The 16,256-nt window shown below is 39.4% G+C and overlaps 1 non-coding gene across 1 annotated transcript; it reads right to left on the reverse strand.

The window, feature by feature from the left end:
* Window positions 1–709: 709 nt before the first annotated feature.
* On the reverse strand, window positions 710–817 carry LOC148576937 (small nucleolar RNA R71). Its single transcript, XR_015903700.1, has one exon. It is a non-coding gene; the product is annotated as a small nucleolar RNA R71 (small nucleolar RNA).
* Between the last annotated feature and the right edge of the window lie 15,439 nt (window positions 818–16,256).

The raw sequence follows: 16,256 nt of genomic DNA on the forward strand, positions 1-16,256 counted from the left end.
ATTTATTCATCTACTAACATCTCTTCCTCACATCACTCACCAAATTCGAACCCCCCTCTTCTATCTGTGTTCGAATTTTTTTCTTCTTCTTCTCTTCTTCTACTAACAATAAGGAACCTCTTTACTGTGACATAGAGGATTTCTCTTCTTTTCTTTTTCTCTTCTCTTTCTTATGAGCAGGGACAAAGAAAAAGGCATTCTTGTTGAAGCTGATCCAGAACCTGAAAGGACTCTGAAGAGGAAACTAAGAGAAGCTAAATTACAACAATCCAGAGACAACCTTATTGAAAATTTCGAACAAGTAAAGGAGATGGCAGCCGAACCCAACAACAATAATGCAAGGAGAATGCTTGGTGACTTTACTGCACCTAATTCCAATTTACATGGAAGAAGCATCTCCATTCCTGCCATTAGAGCAAACAACTTTGAGCTGAAACCTCAATTAGTTTTTCTGATGCAGCAGAAATGCAAGTTTCATGGACTTCCATCTGAAGATCCTTTTCAGTTCTTAACTGAATTCTTGCAGATATGTGATACTGTTAAGACTAATGGAGTAGATCCTGAAGTCTACAGGCTCATGCTTTTCCCTTTTACTGTAAGAGACAGAGCTAGAGTGTGGTTGGACTCTCAACCCAAAGACAGCCTGAACTCTTGGGATAAGCTGGTCACGGCTTTCTTAGCCAAGTTCTTTCCTCCTCAAAAGCTGAGCAAGCTTAGAGTGGATGTTCAAACCTTCAGACAGAAAGAAGGTGAATCCCTCTATGAAGCTTGGGAAAGATACAAACAGTTGACCAAAAAGTGTCCTTCTGACATGCTTTCAGAATGGACCATCCTGGATATATTCTATGATGGTTTATCTGAGCTATCAAAGATGTCATTGGATACTTCTGCAGGTGGATCCATTCACCTAAAGAAAACGCCTGCAGAAGCTCAAGAACTCATTGACATGGTTGCAAATAACCAGTTCATGTACACTTCTAAAAGGAATCCTGTGAATAATGGGACGCCTATGAAGAAGGGAGTTCTTGAAGTTGATACTCTGAATGCCATATTGGCTCAGAACAAAATATTGACTCAGCAAGTCAATATGATTTCTCAGAGTCTGAATGGAGTGCAAGCTGCATCCAACAGTACTCAAGAGGCTTCTTATGAAGAAGAAGCTTATGATCCTGAAAACCCTGCAATAGCGGAGGTGAATTACTTAGGTGAACCTTATGGAAACACCTATAATCCATCATGGAGAAATCATCTAAATCTCTCATGGAAGGATCAAAGGCCTCAACAAGGCTTTAATAATGGTGGAAGAAACAGGTTTAACAATAATAAACCTTTTCCATCATCCACTCAGCAACAGACAGAGAACTCTGAACAAAATACTTCTAATTTAGCAAACTTAGTCTCTGATCTATCTAAGGCCACTGTAAGTTTCATGAATGAAACAAGGTCTTCCATTAGAAATTTGGAAGCACAAGTGGGCCAGCTGAGTAAAAGGATCACTGAAATCCTTCCTAGTACTCTCCCAAGCAATACAGAAGAGAATCCAAAAGGAGAGTGTAAGGCCATTGACATAACCAAAATGGCCGAACCCAAAGAGGGAGAGGAAGACGTGAATCCCAAGGGGGAAGACCTCCTGGGACGTCCAGTGATCAATAAGGAGCTTCCCTCTGAGGAACCAAAGGACTCTGAGGCTCATCTAGAGACCATAGAGATTCCATTGAACCTCCTTATGCAATTCATGAGCTCTAATGAGTATTCCTCTTCTGAAGAGAATGAGGATGTTACTGAAGAGCAAAATGCCAAGTTTCTTGGTGCAATCATGAAGCTGAATGCCAAATTATTTGGTATTGAAACTTGGGAAGATAAACCTCCCTTGTTCACCAATGAACTAAGTGATCTGGATCAACTGACATTGCCTCAGAAGAGACAGTATCCTGGAAAGTTCATAATACCTTGTACCATAGGCACCATGATCTTTAAGGCTCTGTGTGATCTTGGTTCAGGAATAAACCTCATTCCCCTCTCTGTAATAGAGAAACTGGGAATCTATGGGGTGCAAGCTGCTAAAATCTCATTAGAGATGGCAGACAATTCAAGAAAATAGGCTTATGGACAAGTAGAGGACGTGTTAGTAAAGGTTGAAGGCCTTTACATCCCTGCTGATTTCATAGTCCTGGATACTGGAAAGGAAGAGGATAAATCCATAATCCTAGGAAGACCTTTCCTAGCCACAGCAAGAGCTGTGATTGATGTGGACAGAGGAGAATTGATCCTTCAATTAAATAAGGACAACCTTGTGTTTACAACTCAAGGATCTCTCTCTGCATCCATGGAGAGGAAGCATAAAAAGCTTCTCTCAAAGCAGAGTCAAACAAAGTCCCCACAGTCAAACTCTAAATTTGGTGTTGGGAGGCCACAACCAAACTCTAAGTTTGGTGTTGAACTCCCATATCCAAACTCTAAGTTTGGTGTTGGAGAGTCTCAACAATGCTCTGAACATCTGTAAGGCTCCATGAGAGCCCACTATCAAGCTATTGACATTAAAGAAGCGCTTGTTGGAAGGCAATCCAATTTTTACTTATCTAACTATATTTTTTCTTAGTTATATGTCTTTATAGGTTCATGATCATGAGGAGCCACAAAATAAATATATAAATTGAAAACGGAATCAAAAACAGCAGAAGAAAAATCACACCCTGGAGGAAGACCTTACTGGCGTTTAAACGCCAGTAAGAAGCATGTTTTGGGCGTTCAACGCCAGAACAGAGCATGGTTCTGGCGCTGAACGCCAGAAATGCACCCTGGAGAAGAGCTGGCGCTGAACGCCCAGAACAAGCATGGTTCTGGCATTCAACGCCAGAAATGGGCAACAAATGGTTGTTGAACGCCCAAAATGGGCACCAACCTGGCGCTGAACGCCCAGAGTTGTGTGCAAGGGCATTTTACATGCCTAATTTGGTGCAAGGTTGTAAATCCTTGAACACCTCAGGATCTGTGGACCCCACAGGATCATCTCAGGATCTGTGGACCCCACAGGATCCCCCACTTACCTCCACTCACTTCTTCTCACCCCTCTTTCACAAAATCCCATAACCACTCTTCCCCAAAACCCTTCACCAATCACCTCAATCTCTCTCTTCCCCATCACCACTTTACCACTCACATCCATCCACTCTTCCCCATAAACCTACCTCATAAACTCCACCTACCTTCAAAATTCAAAATCAATTTCCCACCCAAACCCACCCTAAATGGCCGAACCTTTACCCCCCCTCCCATCCCTATATATAACCCTCCATTCTTCCTCATTTTCACACAACACAACCCTCTCTTCTCTTCTTGGCCGAAACACAACCCCCTCTCCCTCTCCTCCATTTCTTCTTCTTCTTCATCTATTCTTTCTTCTCTTGCTCGAGGGCGAGCAAACTTCTAAGTTTGGTGTGGTAAAAGCATAAGCTTTTTGTTTTTCCATTACCATTGATGGCACCTAAGACCGGTGAATCCTCTAGAAAAGGAAAAGGGAAGACAAAAGCTTCCACCTCCGAGTCATGGGAGATGGAAAGGTTCATCTCCAAAGCCCATCAAGACCACTTCTATGATGTTGTGGTCAAGAAGAAGGTGATCCCTGAGGTCCCTTTCAAACTCAAAAGAAATGAGTATCCGGAGATCCGACATGAAATTCAAAGAAGAGGTTGGGAAGTTCTAAAAAATCCCATCCAACAAGTCGGCATCCTAATGGTTCAAGAGTTCTATGCCAATGCATGGATCACCAAGAACCATGATCAAAGTAAGAACCCGGATCCAAAGAACTATGTTACAATGGTTCGGGGAAAATACTTGGATTTTAGTCCGGAAAATGTGAGGTTGGCGTTTAACTTGCCTCTGATGCAAGGAGATGAACGCCCCTACACTAGAAGGGTCAACTTTAATCAAAGGTTGGACCAAGTCCTTATGGACATATGTGTGGAAGGAGCTCAATGGAAGATTGACTCCAAAGGCAAGCCGGTTCAACTAAGAAGATTGGACCTCAAGCCTGTGGCTAGAGGATGGTTGGAATTCATCCAATGCTCCATCATCCCCACTAGCAACCGATCTGAAGTTACTGTAGATCGGGCCATCATGATTTATAGCATCATGATTGAAGAGGAAATAGAAGTTCATGAAGTCATCTCTAATGAACTCTACAAAATAGCCGAAAAGTCATCCCCCATGGCAACGCTAGCTTTTCCTCATCTTATTTGCCATCTATGTTACTCAGCTGGAGCTTTCATAGAAGGAGACATTCCTATTAAGGAAGAGAAGCCCATCACTAAGAAAAAGATGGAGCAAGCAAGAGAGCCCATTCATGGAGCTCAAGAGGCGTATGAAGCTCATCACCATGAGATCCCAGAGATGCCTCAAATGCATTTTCCTCCACAAAACTATTGGGAGAAAATCAACACCTCCCTAGGAGAATTGAGTTCCAACATGGGACAACTAAGGGTGGAACATCAAGAGCACTCCATCATCCTTCATGAAATAAGAGAAGATCAAAAAGCAATGAGGGAGGAGCAACAAAGACAAGGAAGAGACATAGAAGAGCTCAAGGACATCATTGGTTCCTCAAGAAGGAAACGCCACCATCACTAAGGTGGATTCATTCCTTGTTCTTATTTCTTCTGTTTTTCGTTTTCTATGTTATGTGCTTATCTATGTTTGTGTCTTCATTACATGATCATTAGTAGTTAGTAACTCTGTCTTAAAGTTATGAATGTCCTATGAATCCATCACCTCTCTTAAATGAAAAATGTTTTAATTCAAAAGAACAAGAAGTACATGAGTTTCGAATTTATCCTTGAACTTAGCTTAATTATATTGATGTGGTGATAATGCTTCTTGTTTTCTGAATGTATGCTTGAACAGTGCATATGTCTTTTGAAGTTGTTGTTTAAGAATGTTAAATATGTTGGCTCTTGAAAGAATAATGACTAGGAGAAATGTTATTTGATAATCTGAAAAATCATAAAAATGATTCTTGAAGCAAGAAAAAGCAGCAAAGAACAAAGCTTGCAGAAAAAAAATAGAAAGAAAAAGAGAAAGCAAGCAGAAAAAGCCAAAGCTCTTAAAACCAAGAGGCAAGAGCAAAAAGCCAGTAACCCTTAAAACCAAAAGGCAAGGGCAAATAAAAAGGATCCCAAGGCTTTGAGCATCAGTGGATAGGAGGGCCTAAAGGAGTAAAATCCTGGTCTAAGCGGCTAAACCAAACTGTCCCTAACCATGTGCTTGTGGCGTGTAGGTGTCAAGTGAAAACTTGAGACTGAGCGGTTAAAGTCAAGGTCCAAAGCAAAAAAAAAAAGAGTGTGCTTAAGAACCCTGGACACCTCTAATTGGGGACTTTAGCAAAGCTGAGTCACAATCTGAAAAGGTTCACCCAATTATGTGTCTGTGGCATTTATGTATCCGGTGGTAATACTGGAAAATAAAGTACTTAGGGCCACGGCCAAGACTCATAAAATAGCTGTGTTCAAGAATCATCATACTGAACTAGGAGAATCAATAACACTATCTGAACTCTGAGTTCCTATAGATGCCAATCATTTTGAACTTCAATGGATAAAGTGAGATGCCAAAACTATTCAAGAGGCAAAAAGCTACAAGTCCCGCTCATCTGATTGAAGCTATGTTTCATTGATAGTTTGGAATTTATAGTATATTCTCTTCTCTTTATCCTATTTGATTTTCAGTTGCTTGGGGACAAGCAACAATTTAAGTTTGGTGTTGTGATGAGCGGATAATTTATACGCTTTTTGACATTGTTTCTAGTATGTTTTTAGTAGAATCTAGTTACTTTTAGGGGTGTTTTCATTAGTTTTTATGTTAAATTCACATTTCTGGACTTTACTATGAGTTTGTGTGTTTTTCTATGATTTCAGGTATTTTTTGACTGAAATTGAGGGACTTGAGCAAAAATCAGATTCAGAGGTTGAAGATGGACTACTGATGCTGTTGGATTCTGACCTCCCTGCACTCAAAATGGATTTTCTGGAGCTATAGAACTCAAAATGGCGCGCTTCTAATTGCGTTGGAAATTAGACATCCAGGGCTTTCCAGCAATGTATAATAGTCCATACTTTGACCAAGTTTAGATGACGCAAACTGGCGTTCAACGCCAGCTCTCTGCCCAATTCTGGCATCCAGCGCCAGAAACAAGTTGCAAAGTGGGGTTCAACGCCCAAAATGGCACAAAAGGTGGCGTTCAACTCCAAGAAGGACCTCTACACGTGCAACACTCAAGCACAGCCCAAGCACACACCAAGTGGGCCCCAGAAGTGGATTTATGCATCAATTACTTACTTCTGTAAACCCTAGTAGCTAGTTTATTATAAATAGGACCTTTTACTATTATATTAGATATCCTGGATTGTATTTTGATCCTGTGATCACGTTTTGGGGGCTGGCCTCTCAGCCATGCCTGGACCTTTCACTTATGTATTTTCAACGGTAGAGTTTCTACACTCCATAGATTAAGGTGTGGAGCTCTGCTGTTCCTCAAAGATTAATGCAAAGTACTACTGTTTTCTATTCAATTCAACTTATTCCACTTCTAAGATATTTATTCGCACTTCAACCTGAATGTGATGAACGTGACAATCATCATCATTCCCTATGAATGCGTGCCTAACAACCATTCCCGTTCTACCTTCGATTGAACGAGTATCTTTTATATTACTAATACAGGGGACCAAGTCCGAGATATTGGGATCTTCGTGGTATAAGCTAGATTGATGGCAGCATTCATGAGAATCCAGAAAGTCTAAACCTTGTTCGTGGTATTCCGAGTAGGATTCTGGGATTGAATGACTGTGACGAGCTTCAAACTCGCGAGTGCTGAGCGTAGTGACAGACGCAAAAGGATAGTAAATCCTATTCCAGTATGATCGAGAACCTCCAGATGATTAGCCATGCAGTGACAGCGCATCGGACCATTTTCACAGGGAGGAATAGGATGCAACCAACGACAAAGGTGATGCCTCCAGACGATTAGCCGTGCTGTGACAGAGCATTTGGATCATTTTCCCGAGAGAGATCGAAAGTAGCCATTGGCACCGGTGACATCCTTACATAAAGCCAGCCTAGAAAGGAGTAAGATTGATTGGATGAAGACAGCAGGAAAGCAGAGGTTCAGAGGAATGAAAGCATCTCCATACGCTTATCTGAAACTCTCACCAATAATCTACATAAGTATTTCTATCCTTCTTATTAAAATTCGAAAACCCCATTACTATTTTATATCTACCTGACTGAGATTTACAAGGTCACCATAGCTTGCTTCATACCAACAATCTCCGTGGGATTCGACCCTTACTCACGTAAGGTATTACTTGGACGACCCAGTGCACTTGCTGGTTAGTTGTGCGAAGTTGTGAACCATGGTATTGGCATCATGTTTTTGGCGCCATTGCCAGGAAAAGAAAGAGCAATGAATTTTACATAATCAAAGTGTAATCACAATTTCTGCGCACCAGTCGCCGACGCGTCCGCGTCGTGTGTGCGTTGGGAAGAAAAGAATTGAACAGAGAGTCACGCGAAAGCGTGGCTGGAGGCACGCTAATGGCACAAATTGATCCACGTGACCGCGTCGCTGACGCGGCCGCGTCATTTGGAAAAATAGCTTCCCACGTGATCGCGTCACCCACGCGACCGCGTGGCTCTGAGAAGTCGACGTAAATGGGTGCATAGCAGAAAGTTGAGCTGGAGTTGTGCTGGACTTGTGCTGGAAGCCCAAGCCCTCCCACGCGAATGCGTGTCCCACGCGTTCGCGTCGTTTTCAAAAGATGGCCACCCACGCGACCGCGTCAACCACGTGATCGCGTCACCCAGATTTTTGGCAAAAGGAGTTTCGAACAAAGAGTTGCGCGACCGCAAGGCTGCACTCGCGCCAATCGCACAAAATAGGCCACGCGATTGCGTGACCCACCCGTCCGCGTCACCTGACCTTATCGCGCACCACGCGACCGCGTCACTCACGCGTCCGCGTCACAAGCGGCGCACAGAATATTCAGATCAACCAATTTTCTTATCTTTTCTTCTCTAATCCTTATTTTTCTTATCTTTTCTTATTTCTTTCTTCTTCCTTTCTTATTTTCTTTCACCTCCATTCTATTTTATTTGCATATTTCATTCATTGCATCTTAATTTTGTGCATATTTTTATTTTCTTTTCTAAATTAATTATTTTTTCTTTGGTGTTAAAATTTTCATATTTAACTGTTGCATCTTCCCTTGAATTATTTTTGGGTGCTTAGTAACTTGTTTTATTCTGGATAGGTTATATTATTTATATCAATGCCAATCTTTTATACCTGTATTACTTTTTGCATTGACATGAATTTACATTACCTCTCCTTACCCACACTCTCTTCCCTATTGTTGCAAATTTTTTGCACTCTTGAATTGCCATGTGATTTTATTTGTTTTTTCACGTACATGTTGAAGCTTCCATGTAAATGAGACCCTTATCATTTGGCATTAACCCAACCATACTTCATTTATTTTCTTATCTCTATTATTGGGTTACCTTTCTTCCCTTTTTCTTTTAGGATGGCCACCAGGAAGAGAACCGGAAGACACTTAAAAAGGGGAGACAAACAATCCATCTGCACAATCCTTGAAGAAAAGCATCAGTTGGAACAGCCCGTCCACTTGTACATCTTAGCATGCACCGAGGACGGTGCAACCTTTAAGTGTGGGGAGGTCGATACCGATCTCCGTGGGTTAGTACTTTCTTTTCAACACCAATAATCTTATTTTCTTTATTTGTTCATTGTTGCATCTGCATATTTGATTGCATATTTATTTGATTTTGTGCATTTAGTTATTACTTGGTTAAAATAATAAATCTCTTTTTAAGATCCTATTTTTGAAAAAATTTCACTAATTTAAATAAAATTTTTTTTTTAACTAATTCAAATAAGAAAATATTTTTTAAATTTTTATGTGTTAAACTTGTTTGAAGTTGTATTTGGAACATGGTTTTTGAGTCAAAGAACACAACCTGTGAGATTTTGAGCTTATTTACATGGTTATATTATTTAACCATAAATATTTTATTCTTGTGTGTTTACTTCTCTATGATTGCAATCTTAGCTTTGTTCCATTCTATATGTCCAATATTTAGTGTATTTACATGCTTGCATATGATTGAGGCCATTATTTGATTTTAGCTCACTTATCCCAAATAAGCCTACCCTTTAAATCACCCTTGTCAGCCACTTTGAGCCTTTTTAATCCCCATTTGTTCTGTATTTTACCACATCACTAGCCTTAAAGCAGAAAAACAATTAAATATCCCAATTGAATCTTTGGTTAGCTTAAGATAGGGATTGTGTAACAATTAAGTGTGGGAAAACTGTGGGAACATGGGTTAATAAGGGAATGTATCATATTTCTAATTTATTTGAATATTGGAAATTTGGGAACCTACTCATGAAAAATCAAAATAGAAAAATAATGGAAAATCCATGTGCATTGATAAGTTATGTTTGCTTTTATGATTCAAAAAAAAAGGAAAAAAAGAGAAAAAAAAAAGAAAGAAAGAAAAGAAAAAGAAAAAGAAAAAGAAAAAAAATATTCAATAAATAAGCAAATAAATAAGGGGACAAAATTATCCCAATGTTAAGTTAATGAAAAATCAATGCACATGTGATAAAAACTAAAGAGAATTTGGTACATGAGTATGGGAATTATACAAAAGTGAGAATTATGGGTAGCTAGGTATGATTTTAAAGTTATATAGAGTATATGTATATTAGGTGAGAGCTTAGGTTAATTAAAGATTCATATCATACCTCACTTAACCATATATATATCCTCACCTTTACCTTAATCCCATTAAGACCTCATGATATTTGCATTGGTACATTAAATAATGTTGATTGGTTAGGTGAAGAACAAAGTTTAGAAAGCATGATTAGGGAAGAGTAGAGTGATTGACCCTAGACACTTGAGAGTTAGAGTGATTTACACTACCAGTAAGGGTTCAATGCTTAATTCTATGTTCCCTGCTTTCATGAGCTATCTTCCTACAAGTTTACTAGCTTTTTATTATACGATTTGAATTAGTGGAAGTTGGTTTGTATTTGTCTTGGAGAATTTGATTTACTTCTAACCAAGTAGGTAGAAACATTTTTGCATGTAGTTACATTCATAGGTTGCATTTCATACATTCTATCATTTCTCTCCATCTTTATAACTTCTCTTGAGCTTAGCATGAGGACATGCTAATGTTTAAGTGTGCGGAGGTTGATAAACCACTATTTTATGGTTTATCTTATGCTTAATTGAGTGGATTTTATCAACTCCTTACCCACTTATTCATACTATTTGCATGGTTTTACATTTGCCTTCCTAATTATGTGCTTTGATTGAAAACATGCTTCTTTGATCCTATATTTGCTTATTATTAATCCTCTCTTATTACCATTAGATGCCTTGATATGTGTGTTAAGTGATTTCAGAGATTACAGGGCAGGAATGGCTCAGAGGATGGAAAGGAAGCATGCAAAAGTGGAAGGAATACAAGAAGTTGGAGAAACTGCTAAGTTGTCCAGCCTAACCTCTTCGCACTCAAACGACTATAACTTTAGCTACAGAGGTCCAAACGACGCGGTTCTAGTTGCGTTAGAAATCTAACGTCCGGGGCTTCGATTTGATATATAATATGTTATTGTTGCCCTGATGCTAGGTGACGCGAACGCGTGACCCATGCGGCCGCGTCGTAGTGACGAAAATCAGCGCGTTTGAATTCGCAACCAGCGAATTCTGGGCTGTTTCTGACCCAGTTTGCGGCCCAGAAAACACAGATTAAAGGCTATAAAGTGGGAGAATGCATCCATTCATCGGGAGGCTCTCATAATTCACTTTTCATGTTTTAGATGTAGTTTTAGAGAGAGAGGTTCTCTCCTCTCTCTCTCTTAGGATTAGGATTTAGGACTTTTCTTAGTTTTAGGAGTGACTCTCGATCCCTGGTTTAATGTTCTTTTCTGTTTAATTTCGTTTCCATTTTTATTCACCTTAGTACTTTAATTGATATTTATCTTTTGAATAATTGGCTTATGGCTTTCATGTTATGATTTTCTTTATTAATGCAATTGAGGTATTTTCAGATTTGCGATTTATATTTAGCTTTTTACATTCTTGGTTTTGGTTAAGAAATCAGTAACTCAGGAGTTATCCAATTCAACAGCATAATTGATAATTGTTATCTTGCCAATTGAATTGAACTTCAATAATCCCAATCTTTTCTTCGGAAATAAATAGGATTCGAAGATCAAACTAATTAATCCCTTGACTTTCCTTTACTTTAGTAAAGGTTGACTAAGTGGAATTAAGATTCAACTTTCATTATGATTGATAAGGATAACTAAGTCTGGACTTCCAATTTCTAATACCTTGCCAAGAGTTTATTTTATTATTATTATTTATTTTTCTTATCATTCAACATACTGCTTCCTTACTTTTAAAACCCCCAATTTACAAGACTCATAACCAATAATAAGAACACCTCCCTGCAATTCCTTGAGAAGACGACCCGAGATTTGAATACTCGGTTATCAATTTTAAAAGGGGTTTGTTACTTGTGACAACCAAAACGTTTGTACGAAGGGATTTCTGTCGGTTTAGAGACTATATCTACAACGCGACTGTTTTTATGAAATTCTTTACTGAAAAAAATCCTAACGTCAGCATATCATAGTCGAAGACTTTGAAGAGGTCGATCAAGAGATGGATTCAATCATTGATGAATTCTTATCTGCAATTAAATCCTCTCCCATTGTACTTGACATGGAGATTAAAGAAGAAGAAGCACAACCTCCCATACCCTTGGTGAACATTGAAGAAGAGATTGAATTGGAAGAAAGCTATAAAGAGGAAGAGGTTGAAATTGAAGAAGCTTGCAAGGAGGTGGAAGTTGTCAAGGAAGAACTCAAGGGAATGGAGCTGGAAATTACCTTGCCAATGCTGTTGGAGACCTCTCCCCCAAAGCCACCACCATCCATTCCTTCATTCAAGTGGGTAAATCTTTCATTCTAAGCTTAATTAGCTCACTTGAATATGCTTTACTTGAAACAGATGGTCAGCTTAGAGCTCTTTGTGGCATTAAGCGTAAGAGGAAGATGGTTAGTGGTAGGAGTCGTCATGCAAGATTCAATATGGTGGAAAGCTCAAAGTTTAAATGCAAAGGTTGGTGTAAAGCTCAACTGAATGGGTCTAGGAAGTTGTTTGGCCGCTTTAGTGAGAATTCAGATTGCCTGCCACCCGGTTGGAATACTAATGATCAACAAGAAGACGGGGGCAAAAGTAAGGTTTGGGACCCCGGAATTCATTCTGGCAATCAACACTCTTGGGGCCTTATCACTTGCTTTAACTTGCTTGAAGGCTTTCTGCGCCTAGTTTGGAATCCCGGAGACTACTGGAATTCCAAACATTGGTGGAGATTTTTAGATGAATTCAAACACAAGCCACCATAACAGGAAGCTCATCAAATGTCCAACTTAAGGACTTTAACTAAAAGTGCTAGGTGGGAGACAACCCACCATGGTATGATCGCTCCTTTTCCAATTATAATTTTATTTAGTTTTGTTTGTTTTTGAGTTTTATTTTACTTCATTGAACATGGAATAATTCATAACATCTTCATACTACATTCTGCATTTTGCATAATAAAAAAAAATGCACGCGACGCGTAAGCGTCGCTGACGCGTCCGCGTCACAAGTGCATTAGCAAGAAAAGAAAAGTGAACAGAGAGTCACGTGAGAGCGTGGCTAGAGGCGTGCCTTTGGCACAAATTGATCCACGTGACTGCGTCGCTGACGCATCCGCGTCATGTGGAAAAAATCCCTCCCACGCGTCCGCGTTATCCACGCGAACGCGTGCCCCAAAATTGACGTAAAAAGCGATGTATGGCAGAATGTTGGGCTGGAACGTGGCTGGACTCGTGCTAGAAGCACAAGCCCTACCATGCGAACGCGTGCCCCCACGCGGCCGCGTCGTTTTCCAAAAATGGCCATCCACGCGACCGCGTCACCCAAAAATTTGGCAAAAGAGTTTCGAACAGAGAGTTGCGCGAACGCGAGGCTACACTCGCGCCAATCGCACAAATCAGGCCACGCGATCGCGTGACCCACGCGTCCGCGTCACCTGACCTTATCGCGCACCACGCGACCGCGTCACTCACGCGTCTGCGTCACATGCGGTGCACAACTTATGCAGATCAGCCAAATATCTTATCTTTTCTTCCCCAATCCTAATTTCTTCTATCTTTTCTTCTTTCTTCTTTCTTTCTTACTTTATCTTTTTAACTTCTCATCCTTTTTCACTTTAATTTTATTTAATTTAATTTATTTGCATAAATCCATTGCATTTTAATTTTGGGTATATTTTTATTTTCTTTTCTAAAATTATTATTTTTTTCGTTGGTGTTAAAATTTTCCCATTCAACTGTTACATCTTTTTGAATTATTCTGGTGTTTCATGACTTGTTTTATTCTAAGTGGGAATTATTATTTATAAGTCAATGCTAATTTTTATAATACTGATATTCCTTTTGCATTGATATGCACTTACACTACTTTGCATTACCCACACCCTCTTCCCCATTGTTACAATTCTTGCACTATTGATATGCCGTATGCTTCTACTGTTTTCTCACTGCATGTTGTAGCTACCATGTAATTGAGACCTTTATTATTTGGCATTACCAACCCATATTTTATTTATTTTTCTTATCTTTATTTCTGGGTTACTTTTCTCCCTTTTCCTCTTCTTTCAGGATGGCCACCGAGGAAGGGAAAAGGAAGAACTTCTATATGGGGAGACAAACAAGTCCATCAGCACAATCCTTAGAGAAAAGTATTAGTTGAAGCAACCCTTTGGTGCACGAATTGTAAATCACACTTTTCACAACTCGTACCACTGACCAGCAAGTGCACTGGGTCGTCCAAGTAATACCTTACGTGAGTAAGGGTCGATCCCACGAAGATTGTCGGCTTGAAGCAAGCTATGGTTATTTTGTAACTCTTAGTCAGGAGATCAATGATAAGAATGATTATATTTATGAAGATTAAAAAGCATAAATTAAATAGTACTTGTTATGCAGTAATGGAGAACAGATTGAGGTTTTGGAGATGCTCTGTCTTCTGAATCTCTGCTTTCCTACTGTCTTCTTCTTCAAACACGCAGGTCTCCTACCATGGCAAGCTGTATGTTGGTGGATCACCGTTGTCAATGGCTACCATCCGTCCTCTCAGTGAAAATGGTCCAAATGCGCTGTCACCGCATGGCTAATCATCTGTCGGTTCTCACTCATGTTGGAATAGGATCCATTGATCCTTTTGCGTCTGTCACTACTCCCAGCACTCGTGAGTTTGAAGCTCGTCGACGTCATCCCCTCCCAGATTCTACTCGGAATACCATAGACAAGGTTTAGACTTTCTGGATCTCAGGAATGGCTGCCAATAATCCTAGCCTATACCACGAAGACTCTGATCATGAACCAAGAGGCTAAGAGATACACACTCAATCTAAGGTAGAACGGAAGTGGTTGTCAAGCAGGCGTTCATAGGTTGAGAATGATGATGAGTGTCACGGATCATCACATTCATCATGGTTAAGTACAAGCGAGTATCTTAGAACAAAAACAAGCGTGATTGAATAGAAAACAGAAGTAATTGCATTAATTCATCGAGACACAGCAGAGCTCCTCACCCCCAATCATAGAGTTTAGAGACTCATGCCGTAGAGATACAATGTAAAATGTGAGAATGTCATGAGATACAAAATAAATCTCTAAAAGTTGTTTAAATACTAAACTAGTAACCTAGGTTTACAGAAAATGAGTAAACTATGATAGATAGTGCAGAAATCCACTTTCGGGGTGCACTTGGTGTGTGCTGGGGTTGAGACTTGAGCTTTACACATGCCTAGGCTGTTTCTGGAGTTAAACACCAGGTTGTAACCTGTTTTGGGCGTTTAACTCCAACTTGTAACCTGTTTCGGGTGTTTAACGCCAGAATAGGGCAGAGAACTGGATGTCTACTTTCTAACGCAATTGAGAGCGCACCATTTCGACTCCTGTAGCTCCAGAAAATCTACTTTTAGTGCAGGGAGGTCAGAATCCAACAGCATCTGCAGTCCTTCTTCAGCCTCTGAATCAGATTTTTGCTCAGGTCCCTCAATTTCAGCCAGAAAATACCTGAAATCATAGAAAAACATAAAAACTCATAGTAAAGTCCAAAAATGTGAATTTTGCTTAAAAACTAATAAAAATATACTAAAAACTAACTAAATCATACTAAAAACTATCTAAAAATAATGCCAAAAAGCGTATAAATTATTCGCTCATCACGCTTCCACTTGCACATCTCAGCATGCACAAAGGACGGCACAATCTTTAAGTGTGGGGAGGTCGATACCGATCTCTGTGGGTTAGTACCTTCCTGTATCAACACCAATATTTTACTTTATTTGTTAGTTCATTGTTGCATTTACATGTGTGATTGCATATTTGTTTGATTTTGTGCATATTTTACCACTTGGTTGAAGAAATATTTTCTTTTTCAAGAAACCTTTTAGAGCATTTCACTAATTTGAGTAAAATTTAATGTTAAACTTGTTTGAAGAAATATTATACTGGAACATGGTTTAGAGCTTGAACACACAAAACCTATGAGATTTTGAGCCTATTTGATTGGTTGCATTTTATCAACCAAAATTTTATTTTTGGTGTGTGTTTTTCTCTCTAAAATTGTGATCTTTGTCTTGCTTAATTCTATATTTCCATGGTTTGATGTATGCATGCACTTATATGATTGAGGCCTTTGTTTCACTGAGCTTACATACCCATATGGCCTTAACCCTTCATTATCCCTTGCAAACCAATTTGAGCCTATTTGACCCCTTTTGTTCTTTACTTTAGCACATCATTAACTCTAAGTGGAAAAACAATAATGTCCTTAATTTGAATCCTTGGTTAGCTTAGACTAGTGAGAATACTTATGAATTAAGTGTGGGGAAAAGTGGGTTTAGAAACATCTGGTTTGAGAATTAAGTATGTTAGAATTTTCTGAAAATGTGATAGAATGTTGAGATATGTTCATGCATTCAATACCTTAATCATATGCATTGAAAAAAAAGAAGAGAAAAAGAAAAGAAAAAAGAGCAATTAATAAAAGGGGACAAAATGCCCCAAAGTAAGTGGTGAAAGCAATGCATATGTACTG

The sequence above is a fragment of the Arachis ipaensis genome, chromosome B1 (assembly GCF_059453495.1).
Source record: "Arachis ipaensis isolate K30076 ecotype BB chromosome B1, ASM5945349v1, whole genome shotgun sequence".
NCBI lineage: Eukaryota > Viridiplantae > Streptophyta > Magnoliopsida > Fabales > Fabaceae > Arachis > Arachis ipaensis.